The sequence below is a fragment of the Crinia signifera genome, unplaced genomic scaffold (genome assembly GCF_055691185.1).
Source record: "Crinia signifera unplaced genomic scaffold, ASM5569118v1 HAP2_SCAFFOLD_542, whole genome shotgun sequence".
Lineage (NCBI taxonomy): Eukaryota > Metazoa > Chordata > Amphibia > Anura > Myobatrachidae > Crinia > Crinia signifera.
Window position 1 is genome coordinate 1 of NW_028142435.1, and position 19,809 is coordinate 19,809.

The window sequence follows — 19,809 nt, forward strand, 5'->3', positions numbered from 1 at the left end:
TGTCGACATGGGTTTAGGTCGACACAGTGCTAGGTCGACATGGGTTAGGTCGGAAGGTCGACATGTTTTCTTTTACAGTTTTTTGAGCCGACAGGCAGTAGTTCATGCCCTAACATCCACTAGGGCATGGTGGGAGAATAAAATAGTGTGCCCGAGAGGGGCGTGGCTTCGGCGGACATGGAGTAGCTGCTTCCAACCTGAGCTCTCCGTCCCCGATATCCTGTATCTATATCCTGCATGCACTTATACTGCTCCTGGACCACACTGCTGGTGGGGGAATATCCCCAGAACAGATTAAGCCCCATCTCGTTCCTGTACCTGGTGTGCGGCCTGACTTACAGCCGAGGGAGCCTGCCGGAGGTCACGCAGGGAGCCGCGGACGCCATTTTCTTTCCCCTGCCAGGTGCCGCTGTCGTGTGTGCCCTGCGTGTCTTCCTCTTCACGGACAGGAGGCGCGCTACTGCGGAGGGACGCCGCCGGGCTACTGTGTGTGTGCTGCCTGTCCGGGTGAGTCTGTTTGGCCGCCCTCTCTCCCCCGTTTGCTGTGCGCCTGGAAGGGCGCCTCCTGCCACCCCCGTCCTGCCCTCCAGGCTGCTGGGATCTACAGCGCGTCACGGCGCCTGAATTTGCTGGTCAGCCATCTTGGCCGGGGGGGTCCCAGCAGGTCTGCCATCATAATCTACCTCTCCTGTGTTTGAGTCTGGGACTGCCTGCATTTACTGTGAATACATTAACACCGCTTGTAGCAAGTCTTGATTTATAACTGTCACTGCTCTGAGAGTGATATAAAATCTCATACTAGCCAGATCCTTTAGTGCTACAAGGTAATTTAGACAATATCCTGCTGACACCTATGGTACACACTGGTGGTGTGCTAGCCACCACCATTTTGCCATTGCTTTCCATATTGAGTATCATCTAACTTTCTAGGATGTCAGGCTTTGTGCAACAAATCCTCCAGGCCATCAATTCCTCCACTCAGAGGCTACTTGCCAAACTTGATACTATGGTGGGTGCACCTATAACTCCTGAAAATATGACCTCTGTGTCATCTGCGCTAGATTGGCAACAGGACCCTCCTGTCAGGGAGGTAGTGTCTTCTTCATCCACTACTCTCTTTTCAACTCCTGCAGATGAGGAATCTATAAAAATCAGTTCTGCAGCTGCAACAATGGATCCAACCTGCCAAATAGAGGCTTCTAACACTGCCTCTGCTACTGTTACGGTACCAGCTGTTGCGGCCTCTTCGGAGCTCCGTTGTACGACTCTCGCAGTGACACTACAGCTACGAAAACCCCTCTGCACCTACTCCTTACATCTATTTCCATATTTCTGGATTGATGGGACACTCCTGGATCTCTTGTCCATGTACTTTCGGCTCCTATGTGCATGTCCTTGGGTGTACGATGGAGGGACTGTTGTCTTTAAGACTCTGCGGGGGAGGAGGGCCTGGCCCGACTAATATTTTTCATACTCTTACGCTCCAAAATATCTTCGTTGTTAACTGAGGCTTGGCCGGTTTAATACTTTCATCTCCTGTGCTTTTACATGTCTGCTGGTTTAGTGACCGTTTTGTATGTTTCCATGATATATAACTTTCGCAGATTCTACTTTGTTGCCTAATACTGAGACGGGATCATTTTATATTGTAATTATGCTGCAGCATCCTTGCTATACTAGTTAATAATTACAGCCATTGCCCCATTTAGCCCATTCGCCTATTATCCGACCATATGGGGGGGGGGGGGGGAAGGGGTGAATTAGGATTTTAGGCTAGGTTAGCTAATATAAGCTGAAGGCCACTAATTTATCCCCTCTTAGTAATAGTAGTATAGACAGTTAGGAAGAGGAGGGTAGGTTGTTCGGGATCCAGGTATACCTAGGTTGGGGTTAGGTCATACAGGGTGGGGGTATTTTGGGAAGGTTTATTTTGGGTTTTTGGGGGGGTTTTGCTTTGGGTAGGTTAGGTATTATATTCAAGATAGTGGGTTACTTATTTTTACATTTTATTTTACTCCCCTTGTCTGACCAGACCTACAATTCTGCAATAATAATTTCTCCTAGTCTAGTAACTTCTTAGCTGGGAAATATACTGTCCTATCAGACTATATCCGCTCTGTCATACTTTTTATTATATTGTGGTGTGGTATTTCACTCTGTATGTATATGTGTCATATACTCGGTAGTACCTAGAACCCAGATGGCGCCTTTGGGCAATAGGGCTCGATATATCCTGCATTAGAGAGTTTTTTTTTTTTTTTTTTTACTTTCTATGTCCACAAACAATACCCTTATTTTTACCCTTGCTTTCATGCATCATTGCAGTATCAACGTTACCCTAGCTGCACTTTTTTGTATTTAGTATCATGTACTAAACTGGATTTCACTGTCTGTGTCTACAAACTATTGCCTGTAACGGGAGTTTATGTTGCATTACTAAAAATTTCAATAAAAATTATTGAATTAAAAAAAAATAGTGTGCCCGAAGCATCGCAAGGGCTTCGGTTGACTTCCAACTGTGTTCATGTTCACAGTGTCGACATTCGGGTAAAAAACCATGTTGACCTTTCCGACCTGTCGACCCAACGGTGTCGACTTAATGACTGCGCGTCTCTGCACTTCCCCCTTATACAACACTGCTGGTGTCTGCAGATCTGATTGTTACTGGGTTATGGTGAATGTCATATGCTGCAGATCTGATTGTTACTGACGCTTATAGTTTCCAAACCTATAAGCGTTGCCTGAAAACTCATCTCTTCAGGCAAGCTTATCAAATTCCAGAACCAGTCACAGAACCTTGCATTCTGGTGGAATCGAGGCAATAAAGAATACAGTATCTATCCTTATGTATCAATGCCTATTTCCCTATAGATTGTAAGCTTGCGAGCAGGGCCCTCCTACCTTTTGACTGTCTTAAAAGTCCCTGTTTGTTGTATCACTATCTCCTTTTGTAAAGCGCAACGGAATATGCTGCGCTCTATAAGTAACTTAATAAAAATAAAATAAATGAAATACTGGGTATTTATTGTAATGATGATTATGTAATGTAGTGATGTAGTGCAGTGTGTAGCGGGATGTAATGTAGTACAGCATGGAGGGAGATAGTCATGTAGTGCGGCGTGTATATATACAGGGGCGTAGCTATGGTAAGGCAGCCCCAGCCATCGCGGGGGGAGCCGGTGTCACTGGGGCGCAGCAGGGTCACGGCACTCTCAAAGCCGAGCTCTGCTCAGTGCTCTGCTGCTGGGAGGAAGCTGGGTATATACTGTTGAGCCGCCTGTAGGTGGCGCTGCAGCGCACAGCTGAGCTCCTCGGCTGTCAGGAAGAAGCTCCTCTCTCTGTCTCAGGACATGGGGCTGCCTGATACACGGAGCTATGAATAGGTGACATGCTGATTTTACAGGTTTGTGTCCCTTGTTGTGGGTGCCAGTTGCAGGGGCATGGACAGGGGAAGAAAAGTGTGGGCACCATTAATGTAAGCTGGTGGCCCAGTGAGTACTATGTCTTGGTAGCTGCAGTGGGAAGGGGGAGGACTGGGTATATGGAAACTGGGTGCCCTCCATTGCTTGTGGGGGTTATTTGCTTTAGTATTGGTGTTTGTAAGTATGCTGTATGTGTGTATGTATGTATACTTTTTGTGTATGCTCTGTGTGTCTATAGCGTGTGTATGTTTATAAATATGCTGTATGTGTGCATGTTGTATGGTATCTGTGGTCGTATGCCATGTGTGTATGCTGTATGTGTGTGTGTATATGTAAATATGCTGTGTGTGTGCATGTATGGTATCTGTACCAGTATGCCATGTGTGTGTCCGTGTATGTCCTTTGTGTCTAAGGTATGTGTGCTTTAATGTCCTGTGTGTGAATGGTATGTGCGTGTGCGTGTGCGTGTCTGTATGGCATGTCCTGTGTGTATGTATGGCATGCGTGTGATTACTGTAGTGTGCATGTATGTTCTGTTTGTATGTATGTATGGTATGTGCGTGTATATTATGTGTGTCTGTATGGTATATGTGTGTGTTTGTGATGTGTGTCTGTATATATGGTATGTGTGCATGTATGTCCTGTTTGTATATATATATATGTATGGTATGTGCGTGTATGGTATGTGTGTATGGTATGTGTGCATGTATGCCCTGTGTGTCTGCTATCTATTAGCCCCTGGTCCCTGGATGCCAGCATTCAGTATAGCGTCACTAGCATCCCTAATGCCTTTAGAAGAGCGGCCGCTGAACTTGAAATGAGTTAGGATGCCAATGCCGTAATACTGACAGCTAGAATCCTGATTGGTGAGTATGAAGGAAAGAGCGGAGCGAGACAGCGAAACGCTATGGAGAGAGTGGGGGTGTGAAGGAGAGAGAAATAGAGAGACAGTGATGGAAAGAAAAATAAAGTGTCAGAGAGAGAGAGAGAATCGGACCCTTTATATATTTTGCAATGGGACCCACAAGGTTCTAGTTATGCTCCTGCACCCCAATTGTTTGCCCTGAGTTGCTGGCAGCAGCACCAGAGCACCCTGACCTATGATAGTTTCATAGTAGGTAAGGCTGAAAAAAGACTTGCGTCCATCTAGTTCAACCTGGTATAGATATCCATTGCTGATTTGGTAGGTTCTGGTATTTTACAGACAAATTATATTTCTTATTTGTACCCATGGATGTTTTCTCCAGTAAATGATTGTCCAACTTTGCCTTGAACGCATTTAATGAGCCAGCCGTTACCACCTCTCTGGGAAGAGAGTTCCAGAGTTTGACTGTTCTGACCGTAAAGAAATTCTTTCTACTAGCTGAATGAAATCTTTTTTCTTCTAATCTATACTCATGCCCTCGCGTCCTAGATTCCTTTCTAGTAGAAAATAGGGTGTGTGACAGTTCCTTATATTGGCCCTTGATATACTTGTACATATTGAGCATGTCCCCCATCATCCTTTTTCATCTCCCACAGCAGCAGCGTGTCTCCTGGGCAGCAGAACTTGCTGCTGCAGTGCAGACTCCACCCTTCCTGTCCTAGAGACCAACCAAGCTATCACACGCGCAAAGCCCAGGAGGAGCGGCCATCAAAAAGCACCCGTCGTGACCTTCAAGATAATGGTTGTGACCCACTGCCATCCTCGCGCTTCAGTGTCCTCTCCTGGCTGCAGTTCTAGCATCTGGTAAGATGTGTTTTGCTTGGTTTCGGGTCAGAAGATGGGGTAACTGGCGCTCATTTAGGGCACCCTCATATGTTTGTGTGTCAGGATGGTGCTCTCTTCCCAGAGGCTGCCCCGGTTCCTGCTGCTGGCCGTGCATGGGGTATAGAGGTGATGTCAATGGTGCCTGCAGCAGCACTGGAAATAACTTTCAATATGCCAGCTTAAAGTGCAATGTATGTACACTTCTAAACCTAGTAGCTTCTATACCCCTTCCCTACCCCCAGTACTGCCTATCCCTAATCCACCTTGGCCTCTCCCTAACCATACAGGAGCCGCTAGGCCGCAAGGCGGCCAATAGCGGCATTCGGGAGGCGGAGCCGCACGATGTACACAAACACCGTGCGGCTCCCTGCTGTCCGGGCTGGTTTCGCGTGTCGGTTTGTTTTTTTTGCCAAGACCCTTACCTGGACTACGTCGCGCTGGGACAGGTGAGTATGGTTTCCTTCCATAGGTTCCCACATGGATTTCTTCGGACTCCGGACCGCCGACGCCATCGCCGACAGGGATGCCGACAGGGATGCCGACATGGATACAGACACAGACCAGGACATCAGGACCAGGGCTACCTACGGGCTCAAGATAGGTAAGTATCAGTATGTATGTGTTATGGATGTATTAAACTTTTATTTTTCACGTGTGTCAGTGTGTTTATTGTACGATTTCTTTTACTGTGGAACTACAAGACCCAGCGGGCCCTTTAATGCCCCGCAGGCTGGGACTTGTGGTTCTCCAAGTCCCAGCTTGCGGTGGAGGCTTGCTGGGACTCATAGTTCACCAGTAAAAGACAATAGTTTTTATTCTATTTTTTACACCATTCCATCAGCCCGATGCCCACCGCCCAGAGGCATCGGGGATAGCACCAGGCCTTCAGCCTCGTCAGGTAAGTCCTGGAGGGGGGGGGGGCCCCCTTCATTGGGGGGGTCCCCACTCCCCCAGGGCCCCTGGCCAGGCTGACTGGTCGGTAGGGTTAATGCTTTGGCCGCGGGACCTTATATAATAAGTGTCCCCCGGCTGTGGCATTACCCTGCTGGCTGGTTGTGCCTGGGGCTAGTTCTTAAAATACGGGGGACCCCTAGTCATTTTGTCCCCCGTATTTTGGGAAACAGCCCCGGACCTGGAGCCTGGGGCTAGTTGTAAAAAATCAGGGAACCCCTATTTGTCGGGTTTCCTGATTTTTTTAATACCAGCCCCGGCTCCTTCAGCCTGGTGCTGGTTACGGCAGTGGGGGGGGGGACCCCATGCCGTTTTTTTTTTAACGGGTAAAGGGCTACCCCTTTCCCACTGCCAAAAAAATGGCTCTTACACGGTAAAAACACTGCTTTTTACCCAGTTAACAAATACCGGTATTTGTTACCCGTGTAAAGCAACCTGGAGCTTTCCCACTGCAGCTCTAACCGTTTAAAAAGGCTAAAAAAACGGCATTTTACCGCATAAAGCCTGCAGTGGGAAAGGGGCATTAGTTTTGTGTGCGCTTTGGAAAAGGGGTATGGCCACTGGAAAAGGGGGCATGTCTTTCAGTGAAGTGTACCACATCACATACACCACAATAGTAGGACTCCCTATACTATCTAGTACTAGTGCCCTTACACATTGTGCCACACAGTATGAGCCAAAATTCAAGGACAGCAAGGACAAAGGGACAGGGAGAGTGACAGCAGAGAGACAGTGGGAACACAGAGTGACAGCAGGGACACAGAGACGGCCACATATGTACTATATTGGGCATCATGGTACGTGGCATATGTATAATGCCCATTATACATATGCCGAACACTGTGAAGCCCATTCTACATATGCAGTACACCGTGATGCCCATTAAATATATATGCCCCACACCGTGATGGCCATTATACATATGCCGAACACTTTGATGCCCATTATACATATGCTACACACCGTGATGCTCATTACAGATATGCCACACACTGAGATACCCATTACATATTATGGCACATAAGCTTGATGCAAGGGTCTTCATACTCGATGCCAAGGGGGTTTACATGCTCCTAGCCAGGGGGAAGCAGTCTGACAGCCGGGCAGAAAGCGGTGTGCTGCCCGGCTGTCTAAATAGCGGGTCCGCAGTTGCTGCAGTGAAACAGTGTGACTGCCAGGCAGAATTGGTCGGCTGCTTGGCTGTCTTTAGAGCGGGTATGCAGCAGTTTGAAATCTCGCGCTGGGTCACCAGCCAATAGGAGCTGGCAGCCAATCAGGAGTGGCAGTGGTGTCTCATGATTGGCTGCCAGGCCGCAAGCTCCTATAGACTGCCGGACTGGCGCAACATTTCAAACTGCTGCTTAGAACTGAACTTATAAAGGCAGGCGACAGGCAGTCCACCTCTTCTGTCCGGCTGACACTTTTCCCAGCAGCTGCTGCAGACCCGCTCTTTAGACAGCCAGGCAGCACATCCCTCTCTGCCCCTCTCTGCCCAGCTTCAATATGCGTATGCCAAAAAAAAAGAAGCAGTGCTCGAAGAAGGTGCGGGTATACTATACCGGTGAATGTGGCACCCCACAAGCTGGGGCACAAGTGCCAGCAGCATAAAGTAATGGAAACACTGTAAAAAGCATAAAGTAGCTGTGGCACTACAGGTGCCAGCATGACTGTGTATTAAAAAGTACTACTTGAGTTGCACAGAACTGAGCTTATATAGCTTGCAGCACAAAAGGGGTTAACAGCTCAGCTCACAGCAAGGCAGGTCAGTTTGCAAAAAGAAACATTGTTACAGAACTGACAAGTTTGCAGAAAAAGGTGGGAAATCCTGGATGGAATCTCTCCCTGGGAGTCTGACTGAGACAGGAGAGCAGAGTGAGAAGTGTGTAGTTGTTGACTGGTGAATGCTGAAGCTGGCAGAACCCTGAAGGCTGGGGAAAGCAGTGTGCCCTAAAGTGTATGGGGGGGCACAGACTGGCAGCATGCAGAGAGCACTGGTCAGTGAGGACAGCCTGTCAGCCCCATCAGCAAGTGTGCAGCTGCAAGGGTCAGAGAGTGGGCATGGCTGCACATTGCACCCCACACAACACCCCAGCTCCCCTAAAAAGCATTCAGCATGGCTGCACATTGCACCCCAACAACTAATGGGAAGAAAAAAACAACAACTGGCAAATATGCAAAATGACATTTAGGGGTGAGACAAAACCCAAAAGGGGTGCGCAGTGCAGGCATGCCTTTCAGGGAAGCTGGAGTGTGGTGAGGGGGATCCCGACATGCTTTGGGGCGTGACCCAGGGCCCCCATTTCAAAATGGCTGCAGTTTTTTTTTTTATGTCTTTTTTTTTGGGCTGCAGTCATTTTGAAATGGGGACACACAAACACGCCCAAAGAATGAATGGCACCCCACACAACACCCCAGCTCCCCTTAAAAGCATGCAGCATGGCTGCACATTGCACCAAGCACATGTTAAAATAAAAAACTTAAAGCAAACCCCCATAGCAAGTGCAATATTAGTGCATCACAATACTCACCTGCAAAAGAAAAGAAAAAATACACTCTGCTCTCTCCACGGGTGCTTGGGTCCTGGGAGAACCATTAGCATGCAGCACTCCACCCCTGCTGAAAACTAATGGCGAATGTACGCAGCAGGAAACTCGCTGATATGAGCGAGGAAGAGCGGGAATACATGCTCCCGCCCTCCCCCAGTCACCTGATACGCCAGATAGGCTGAGATTCACCGTTGGGGGCGGTGAATCTCAGCCACGTTGAATAGGCTGACTCGTCGAGTCCCGACGAATAGCCATGCTTGGAGAATCGCCGCTAAAAGCCGGCGAATTGTCGGCGAATAAAAAACTTGATTCGCCGTGGCCGGTGATAATTCTCATTGAATACCGCCCTATGTCCACTTGGATGGTAAAGAACTTTCACCTTTTTTTTTTTTTAAATGCGAACAGCTTGTGTCGACCCAAATCGGCATCTTCATGGTGAAAAAAGTCTCAGTCAAACTAGGTGTTTTATAGGGATGCAGTCAATTTACCGACGAACATTTGACCAACTGTTGTTATGTTGTTATACCAATGCCCATTGACCGACAGTCAAAATACCGAAACGGTTATTATACCGACATTAATTATGCCGACATGTTGAAAAGACAGACATGGTTAAAATCTTGATGTTAAATATGCCTACACATGCGTTTTCAAGCACTTTTTCCCCAAAACACTTTTTCATACTTTACCATCCCAATGCTCCTGGATTGGGAGTAGAATAGTGTGCTAAGCACAGTGAGGCACCGTGCCCGGAGCCTCTCCCTGGCTGTGGGGCCAGGTAAGAAACCCCCAGGGCAGCTGAGTAATGAGCCCCGGGGGCAGCTGCTCGGGACTTCCACAGGCAACCCGGCGTGTGACGATGTTTCCTTTTTTTTTTTTTTTTTTCTCAAGGTGCATGGATCACGGAGCATAGCTCTCTCCCCCCTGACACCCAGAAGTCCCAACGACGAGTACTGATTGGCCCACGGGCCATTCAGTCACATATAATGGCTGACCATCGATAGCTAAAACTATCGATGGTTATCCATCAAATAGTTTGCCACTATCAATGGCTGGGTGCAGAATCGCCATCGATGGCAACCATTGATGGCCTCTGTACCGATGGTCATCCCTAGTTACAGGCAGCAGCAGCATCACTCTCCCGAGTCCCTCCTCTTTTTCCTCAGCTGTGTGTTTAGTGCCGCCCACTTTCCTCCCCTTCCTTAGCAACAACCCGATAGTAAGACTTCCTGTGCTCTGCCTCTGCAGTGCTGAGCATTCTGCACACGTGGGTGGCTGTGTGCACTGGAGGAGCACTGCAGCCAGCAATACCAGCTCTCAGGTATGTGATATATGTGCTGGGGAGGGAGTAAGTGACATGTTAATATGTCCAGGGGGTTAATAATGTCATGGTAATGTGTTCTGGGAGGGTGAGGCCCAGGGGAGAGACATTTTAATGTGTTCTGGGAGGGGGGAGGGGGCTGACATGTGTGCAGGTGTTAGTGACATTTTAATGGGTGTTGTGGGGGTGACATGGTAATGTGTGCTAGGGGAGACTACATGTTGATGTGTGCTGGGGGCTGACCTCTCAATGGGTGCTTGGAGGGGCTGACATGTTAATGGGTGCAGGGGGGCTGACATGTTAATGGTTGCTGGGGGGGGGGGCTGACATGTTAATGGTTGCTAGGGGGGGGGGCTGACCGATATGGCTGCCTGCTGGATCCACTGGAGCCCCTCAGGCGCTTTCGGCTGCTTACTAGTAGCTATAGGCCAGATGAACTAGACTGCTGCTACTCCCCAAAAAAACTTCCAGAAATGCAACCATTGCTGTATAAGGGGAAATCAGTCACAGGGGGATACGGTCGCATTGTTGACAGCACTTAGGTTGACAGGTGTCTAGGTCGACATGGGTGAAGGTCGACAGGTATCAAGGTCGACATGGGTTTAGGTCGACACAGTGCTAGGTCGACATGGGTTAGGTCGAAAGGTCGACATGTTTTCTTTTACAGTTTTTTGAGCCGACAGGCAGTAGTTCATGCCCTAACATCCACTAGGGCATGGTGGGAGAATAAAATAGTGTGCCCGAGAGGGGCGTGGCTTCGGCGGACATGGAGTAGCTGCTTCCAACCTGAGCTCTCCGTCCCCGATATCCTGTATCTATATCCTGCATGCACTTATACTGCTCCTGGACCACACTGCTGGTGGGGGAATATCCCCAGAACAGATTAAGCCCCATCTCGTTCCTGTACCTGGTGTGCGGCCTGACTTACAGCCGAGGGAGCCTGCCGGAGGTCACGCAGGGAGCCGTGGACGCCATTTTCTTTCCCCTGCCAGGTGCCGCTGTCGTGTGTGCCCTGCGTGTCTTCCTCTTCACGGACAGGAGGCGCGCTACTGCGGAGGGACGCCGCCGGGCTACTGTGTGTGTGCTGCCTGTCCGGGTGAGTCTGTTTGGCCGCCCTCTCTCCCCCGTTTGCTGTGCGCCTGGAAGGGCGCCTCCTGCCACCCCCGTCCTGCCCTCCAGGCTGCTGGGATCTACAGCGCGTCACGGCGCCTGAATTTGCTGGTCAGCCATCTTGGCCGGGGGGGTCCCAGCAGGTCTGCCATCATAATCTACCTCTCCTGTGTTTGAGTCTGGGACTGCCTGCATTTACTGTGAATACATTAACACCGCTTGTAGCAAGTCTTGATTTATAACTGTCACTGCTCTGAGAGTGATATAAAATCTCATACTAGCCAGATCCTTTAGTGCTACAAGGTAATTTAGACAATATCCTGCTGACACCTATGGTACACACTGGTGGTGTGCTAGCCACCACCATTTTGCCATTGCTTTCCATATTGAGTATCATCTAACTTTCTAGGATGTCAGGCTTTGTGCAACAAATCCTCCAGGCCATCAATTCCTCCACTCAGAGGCTACTTGCCAAACTTGATACTATGGTGGGTGCACCTATAACTCCTGAAAATATGACCTCTGTGTCATCTGCGCTAGATTGGCAACAGGACCCTCCTGTCAGGGAGGTAGTGTCTTCTTCATCCACTACTCTCTTTTCAACTCCTGCAGATGAGGAATCTATAAAAATCAGTTCTGCAGCTGCAACAATGGATCCAACCTGCCAAATAGAGGCTTCTAACACTGCCTCTGCTACTGTTACGGTACCAGCTGTTGCGGCCTCTTCGGAGCTCCGTTGTACGACTCTCGCAGTGACACTACAGCTACGAAAACCCCTCTGCACCTACTCCTTACATCTATTTCCATATTTCTGGATTGATGGGACACTCCTGGATCTCTTGTCCATGTACTTTCGGCTCCTATGTGCATGTCCTTGGGTGTACGATGGAGGGACTGTTGTCTTTAAGACTCTGCGGGGGAGGAGGGCCTGGCCCGACTAATATTTTTCATACTCTTACGCTCCAAAATATCTTCGTTGTTAACTGAGGCTTGGCCGGTTTAATACTTTCATCTCCTGTGCTTTTACATGTCTGCTGGTTTAGTGACCGTTTTGTATGTTTCCATGATATATAACTTTCGCAGATTCTACTTTGTTGCCTAATACTGAGACGGGATCATTTTATATTGTAATTATGCTGCAGCATCCTTGCTATACTAGTTAATAATTACAGCCATTGCCCCATTTAGCCCATTCGCCTATTATCCGACCATATGGGGGGGGGGGGGGGGGGGGGGGGGGAAGGGGTGAATTAGGATTTTAGGCTAGGTTAGCTAATATAAGCTGAAGGCCACTAATTTATCCCCTCTTAGTAATAGTAGTATAGACAGTTAGGAAGAGGAGGGTAGGTTGTTCGGGATCCAGGTATACCTAGGTTGGGGTTAGGTCATACAGGGTGGGGGTATTTTGGGAAGGTTTATTTTGGGTTTTTGGGGGGGTTTTGCTTTGGGTAGGTTAGGTATTATATTCAAGATAGTGGGTTACTTATTTTTACATTTTATTTTACTCCCCTTGTCTGACCAGACCTACAATTCTGCAATAATAATTTCTCCTAGTCTAGTAACTTCTTAGCTGGGAAATATACTGTCCTATCAGACTATATCCGCTCTGTCATACTTTTTATTATATTGTGGTGTGGTATTTCACTCTGTATGTATATGTGTCATATACTCGGTAGTACCTAGAACCCAGATGGCGCCTTTGGGCAATAGGGCTCGATATATCCTGCATTAGAGAGTTTTTTTTTTTTTTTTTTACTTTCTATGTCCACAAACAATACCCTTATTTTTACCCTTGCTTTCATGCATCATTGCAGTATCAACGTTACCCTAGCTGCACTTTTTTGTATTTAGTATCATGTACTAAACTGGATTTCACTGTCTGTGTCTACAAACTATTGCCTGTAACGGGAGTTTATGTTGCATTACTAAAAATTTCAATAAAAATTATTGAATTAAAAAAAAATAGTGTGCCCGAAGCATCGCAAGGGCTTCGGTTGACTTCCAACTGTGTTCATGTTCACAGTGTCGACATTCGGGTAAAAAACCATGTTGACCTTTCCGACCTGTCGACCCAACGGTGTCGACTTAATGACTGCGCGTCTCTGCACTTCCCCCTTATACAACACTGCTGGTGTCTGCAGATCTGATTGTTACTGGGTTATGGTGAATGTCATATGCTGCAGATCTGATTGTTACTGACGCTTATAGTTTCCAAACCTATAAGCGTTGCCTGAAAACTCATCTCTTCAGGCAAGCTTATCAAATTCCAGAACCAGTCACAGAACCTTGCATTCTGGTGGAATCGAGGCAATAAAGAATACAGTATCTATCCTTATGTATCAATGCCTATTTCCCTATAGATTGTAAGCTTGCGAGCAGGGCCCTCCTACCTTTTGACTGTCTTAAAAGTCCCTGTTTGTTGTATCACTATCTCCTTTTGTAAAGCGCAACGGAATATGCTGCGCTCTATAAGTAACTTAATAAAAATAAAATAAATGAAATACTGGGTATTTATTGTAATGATGATTATGTAATGTAGTGATGTAGTGCAGTGTGTAGCGGGATGTAATGTAGTACAGCATGGAGGGAGATAGTCATGTAGTGCGGCGTGTATATATACAGGGGCGTAGCTATGGTAAGGCAGCCCCAGCCATCGCGGGGGGGAGCCGGTGTCACTGGGGCGCAGCAGGGTCACGGCACTCTCAAAGCCGAGCTCTGCTCAGTGCTCTGCTGCTGGGAGGAAGCTGGGTATATACTGTTGAGCCGCCTGTAGGTGGCGCTGCAGCGCACAGCTGAGCTCCTCGGCTGTCAGGAAGAAGCTCCTCTCTCTGTCTCAGGACATGGGGCTGCCTGATACACGGAGCTATGAATAGGTGACATGCTGATTTTACAGGTTTGTGTCCCTTGTTGTGGGTGCCAGTTGCAGGGGCATGGACAGGGGAAGAAAAGTGTGGGCACCATTAATGTAAGCTGGTGGCCCAGTGAGTACTATGTCTTGGTAGCTGCAGTGGGAAGGGGGAGGACTGGGTATATGGAAACTGGGTGCCCTCCATTGCTTGTGGGGGTTATTTGCTTTAGTATTGGTGTTTGTAAGTATGCTGTATGTGTGTATGTATGTATACTTTTTGTGTATGCTCTGTGTGTCTATAGCGTGTGTATGTTTATAAATATGCTGTATGTGTGCATGTTGTATGGTATCTGTGGTCGTATGCCATGTGTGTATGCTGTATGTGTGTGTGTATATGTAAATATGCTGTGTGTGTGCATGTATGGTATCTGTACCAGTATGCCATGTGTGTGTCCGTGTATGTCCTTTGTGTCTAAGGTATGTGTGCTTTAATGTCCTGTGTGTGAATGGTATGTGCGTGTGCGTGTCTGTATGGCATGTCCTGTGTGTATGTATGGCATGCGTGTGATTACTGTAGTGTGCATGTATGTTCTGTTTGTATGTATGTATGGTATGTGCGTGTATATTATGTGTGTCTGTATGGTATATGTGTGTGTTTGTGATGTGTGTCTGTATATATGGTATGTGTGCATGTATGTCCTGTTTGTATATATATATGTATGGTATGTGCGTGTATGGTATGTGTGTATGGTATGTGTGCATGTATGCCCTGTGTGTCTGCTATCTATTAGCCCCTGGTCCCTGGATGCCAGCATTCAGTATAGCGTCACTAGCATCCCTAATGCCTTTAGAAGAGCGGCCGCTGAACTTGAAATGAGTTAGGATGCCAATGCCGTAATACTGACAGCTAGAATCCTGATTGGTGAGTATGAAGGAAAGAGCGGAGCGAGACAGCGAAACGCTATGGAGAGAGTGGGGGTGTGAAGGAGAGAGAAATAGAGAGACAGTGATGGAAAGAAAAATAAAGTGTCAGAGAGAGAGAGAGAATCGGACCCTTTATATATTTTGCAATGGGACCCACAAGGTTCTAGTTATGCTCCTGCACCCCAATTGTTTGCCCTGAGTTTCTGGCAGCAGCACCAGAGCACCCTGACCTATGATAGTTTCATAGTAGGTAAGGCTGAAAAAAGACTTGCGTCCATCTAGTTCAACCTGGTATAGATATCCATTGCTGATTTGGTAGGTTCTGGTATTTTACAGACAAATTATATTTCTTATTTGTACCCATGGATGTTTTCTCCAGTAAATGATTGTCCAACTTTGCCTTGAACGCATTTAATGAGCCAGCCGTTACCACCTCTCTGGGAAGAGAGTTCCAGAGTTTGACTGTTCTGACCGTAAAGAAATTCTTTCTACTAGCTGAATGAAATCTTTTTTCTTCTAATCTATACTCATGCCCTCGCGTCCTAGATTCCTTTCTAGTAGAAAATAGGGTGTGTGACAGTTCCTTATATTGGCCCTTGATATACTTGTACATATTGAGCATGTCCCCCATCATCCTTTTTCATCTCCCACAGCAGCAGCGTGTCTCCTGGGCAGCAGAACTTGCTGCTGCAGTGCAGACTCCACCCTTCCTGTCCTAGAGACCAACCAAGCTATCACACGCGCAAAGCCCAGGAGGAGCGGCCATCAAAAAGCACCCGTCGTGACCTTCAAGATAATGGTTGTGACCCACTGCCATCCTCGCGCTTCAGTGTCCTCTCCTGGCTGCAGTTCTAGCATCTGGTAAGATGTGTTTTGCTTGGTTTCGGGTCAGAAGATGGGGTAACTGGCGCTCATTTAGGGCACCCTCATATGTTTGTGTGTCAGGATGGTGCTCTCTTCCCAGAGGCTGCCCCGGTTCCTGCTGCTGGCCGTGCATGGGGTATAGAGGTGATGTCAATGGTGCCTGCAGCAGCACTGGAAATAACTTTCAATATGCCAGCTTAAAGTGCAATGTATGTACACTTCTAAACCTAGTAGCTTCTATACCCCTTCCCTACCCCCAGTACTGCCTATCCCTAATCCACCTTGGCCTCTCCCTAACCATACAGGAGCCGCTAGGCCGCAAGGCGGCCAATAGCGGCATTCGGGAGGCGGAGCCGCACGATGTACACAAACACCGTGCGGCTCCCTGCTGTCCGGGCTGGTTTCGCGTGTCGGTTTGTTTTTTTTGCCAAGACCCTTACCTGGACTACGTCGCGCTGGGACAGGTGAGTATGGTTTCCTTCCATAGGTTCCCACATGGATTTCTTCGGACTCCGGACCGCCGACGCCATCGCCGACAGGGATGCCGACAGGGATGCCGACATGGATACAGACACAGACCAGGACATCAGGACCAGGGCTACCTACGGGCTCAAGATAGGTAAGTATCAGTATGTATGTGTTATGGATGTATTAAACTTTTATTTTTCACGTGTGTCAGTGTGTTTATTGTACGATTTCTTTTACTGTGGAACTACAAGACCCAGCGGGCCCCTTTAATGCCCCGCAGGCTGGGACTTGTGGTTCTCCAAGTCCCAGCTTGCGGTGGAGGCTTGCTGGGACTCATAGTTCACCAGTAAAAGACAATAGTTTTTATTCTATTTTTTACACCATTCCATCAGCCCGATGCCCACCGCCCAGAGGCATCGGGGATAGCACCAGGCTTCAGCCTCGTCAGGTAAGTCCTGGAGGGGGGGGGGCCCCCTTCATTGGGGGGGTCCCCACTCCCCCAGGGCCCCTGGCCAGGCTGACTGGTCGGTAGGGTTAATGCTTTGGCCGCGGGACCTTATATAATAAGTGTCCCCCGGCTGTGGCATTACCCTGCTGGCTGGTTGTGCCTGGGGCTAGTTCTTAAAATACGGGGACCCCTAGTCATTTTGTCCCCCGTATTTTGGGAAACAGCCCCGGACCTGGAGCCTGGGGCTGGTTGTAAAAAATCAGGGAACCCCTATTTGTCGGGTTTCCTGATTTTTTTAATACCAGCCCCGGCTCCTTCAGCCTGGTGCTGGTTACGGCAGTGGGGGGGGGACCCCATGCCGTTTTTTTTTTAACGGGTAAAGGGCTACCCCTTTCCCACTGCCAAAAAAATGGCTCTTACACGGTAAAAACACTGCTTTTTACCCAGTTAACAAATACCGGTATTTGTTACCCGTGTAAAGCAACCTGGAGCTTTCCCACTGCAGCTCTAACCGTTTAAAAAGGCTAAAAAAACGGCATTTTACCGCATAAAGCCTGCAGTGGGAAAGGGGCATTAGTTTTGTGTGCGCTTTGGAAAAGGGGTATGGCCACTGGAAAAGGGGGCATGTCTTTCAGTGAAGTGTACCACATCACATACACCACAATAGTAGGACTCCCTATACTATCTAGTACTAGTGCCCTTACACATTGTGCCACACAGTATGAGCCAAAATTCAAGGACAGCAAGGACAAAGGGACAGGGAGAGTGACAGCAGAGAGACAGTGGGAACACAGAGTGACAGCAGGGACACAGAGACGGCCACATATGTACTGTATATTGGGCATCATGGTACGTGGCATATGTATAATGCCCATTATACATATGCCGAACACTGTGAAGCCCATTCTACATATGCAGTACACCGTGATGCCCATTAAATATATATGCCCACACCGTGATGGCCATTATACATATGCCGAACACTTTGATGCCCATTATACATATGCTACACACCGTGATGCTCATTACAGATATGCCACACACTGAGATACCCATTACATATTATGGCACATAAGCTTGATGCAAGGGTCTTCATACTCGATGCCAAGGGGGTTTACATGCTCCTAGCCAGGGGGAAGCAGTCTGACAGCCGGGCAGAAAGCGGTGTGCTGCCCGGCTGTCTAAATAGCGGGTCCGCAGTTGCTGCAGTGAAACAGTGTGACTGCCAGGCAGAATTGGTCGGCTGCTTGGCTGTCTTTAGAGCGGGTATGCAGCAGTTTGAAATCTCGCGCTGGGTCACCAGCCAATAGGAGCTGGCAGCCAATCAGGAGTGGCAGTGGTGTCTCATGATTGGCTGCCAGGCCGCAAGCTCCTATAGACTGCCGGACTGGCGCAACATTTCAAACTGCTGCTTAGAACTGAACTTATAAAGGCAGGCGACAGGCAGTCCACCTCTTCTGTCCGGCTGACACTTTTCCCAGCAGCTGCTGCAGACCCGCTCTTTAGACAGCCAGGCAGCACATCCCTCTCTGCCCCTCTCTGCCCAGCTTCAATATGCGTATGCCAAAAAAAAAGAAGCAGTGCTCGAAGAAGGTGCGGGTATACTATACCGGTGAATGTGGCACCCCACAAGCTGGGGCACAAGTGCCAGCAGCATAAAGTAATGGAAACACTGTAAAAAGCATAAAGTAGCTGTGGCACTACAGGTGCCAGCATGACTGTGTATTAAAAAGTACTACTTGAGTTGCACAGAACTGAGCTTATATAGCTTGCAGCACAAAAGGGGTTAACAGCTCAGCTCACAGCAAGGCAGGTCAGTTTGCAAAAAGAAACATTGTTACAGAACTGACAAGTTTGCAGAAAAAGGTGGGAAATCCTGGATGGAATCTCTCCCTGGGAGTCTGACTGAGACAGGAGAGCAGAGTGAGAAGTGTGTAGTTGTTGACTGGTGAATGCTGAAGCTGGCAGAACCCTGAAGGCTGGGGAAAGCAGTGTGCCCTAAAGTGTATGGGGGGGCACAGACTGGCAGCATGCAGAGAGCACTGGTCAGTGAGGACAGCCTGTCAGCCCCATCAGCAAGTGTGCAGCTGCAAGGGTCAGAGAGTGGGCATGGCTGCACATTGCACCCCACACAACACCCCAGCTCCCCTAAAAAGCATTCAGCATGGCTGCACATTGCACCCCAACAACTAATGGGAAGAAAAAAACAACAACTGGCAAATATGCAAAATGACATTTAGGGGTGAGACAAAACCCAAAAGGGGTGCGCAGTGCAGGCATGCCTTTCAGGGAAGCTGGAGTGTGGTGAGGGGGATCCCGACATGCTTTGGGGCGTGACCCAGGGCCCCCATTTCAAAATGGCTGCAGTTTTTTTTTTTTATGTCTTTTTTTTTGGGCTGCAGTCATTTTGAAATGGGGACACACAAACACGCCCAAAGAATGAATGGCACCCCACACAACACCCCAGCTCCCCTTAAAAGCATGCAGCATGGCTGCACATTGCACCAAGCACATGTTAAAATAAAAAACTTAAAGCAAACCCCCATAGCAAGTGCAATATTAGTGCATCACAATACTCACCTGCAAAAGAAAAGAAAAAATACACTCTGCTCTCTCCACGGGTGCTTGGGTCCTGGGAGAACCATTAGCATGCAGCACTCCACCCCTGCTGAAAACTAATGGCGAATGTACGCAGCAGGAAACTCGCTGATATGAGCGAGGAAGAGCGGGAATACATGCTCCCGCCCTCCCCCAGTCACCTGATACGCCAGATAGGCTGAGATTCACCGTTGGGGGCGGTGAATCTCAGCCACGTTGAATAGGCTGACTCGTCGAGTCCCGACGAATAGCCATGCTTGGAGAATCGCCGCTAAAAGCCGGCGAATTGTCGGCGAATAAAAAACTTGATTCGCCGTGGCCGGTGATAATTCTCATTGAATACCGCCCTATGTCCACTTGGATGGTAAAGAACTTTCACCTTTTTTTTTTTTTAAATGCGAACAGCTTGTGTCGACCCAAATCGGCATCTTCATGGTGAAAAAAGTCTCAGTCAAACTAGGTGTTTTATAGGGATGCAGTCAATTTACCGACGAACATTTGACCAACTGTTGTTATGTTGTTATACCAATGCCCATTGACCGACAGTCAAAATACCGAA

The 19,809-nt window shown here is 48.3% G+C and overlaps 1 long non-coding RNA gene across 1 annotated transcript in view; it reads left to right on the forward strand.

Annotated features, from left to right (window-relative positions):
* The first annotated feature begins 4,904 nt into the window (after nucleotides 1–4,904).
* LOC146055690 (uncharacterized) overlaps nucleotides 4,905–19,809 on the forward strand; it is a 53,680-nt gene continuing 38,775 nt past the window's right edge. The window contains exons 1-2 of the long non-coding RNA XR_014468853.1: nucleotides 4,905–5,151; nucleotides 15,526–15,733. This is a non-coding gene — a long non-coding RNA (uncharacterized LOC146055690). The remainder of the gene's footprint in view (nucleotides 5,152–15,525; nucleotides 15,734–19,809) is intronic.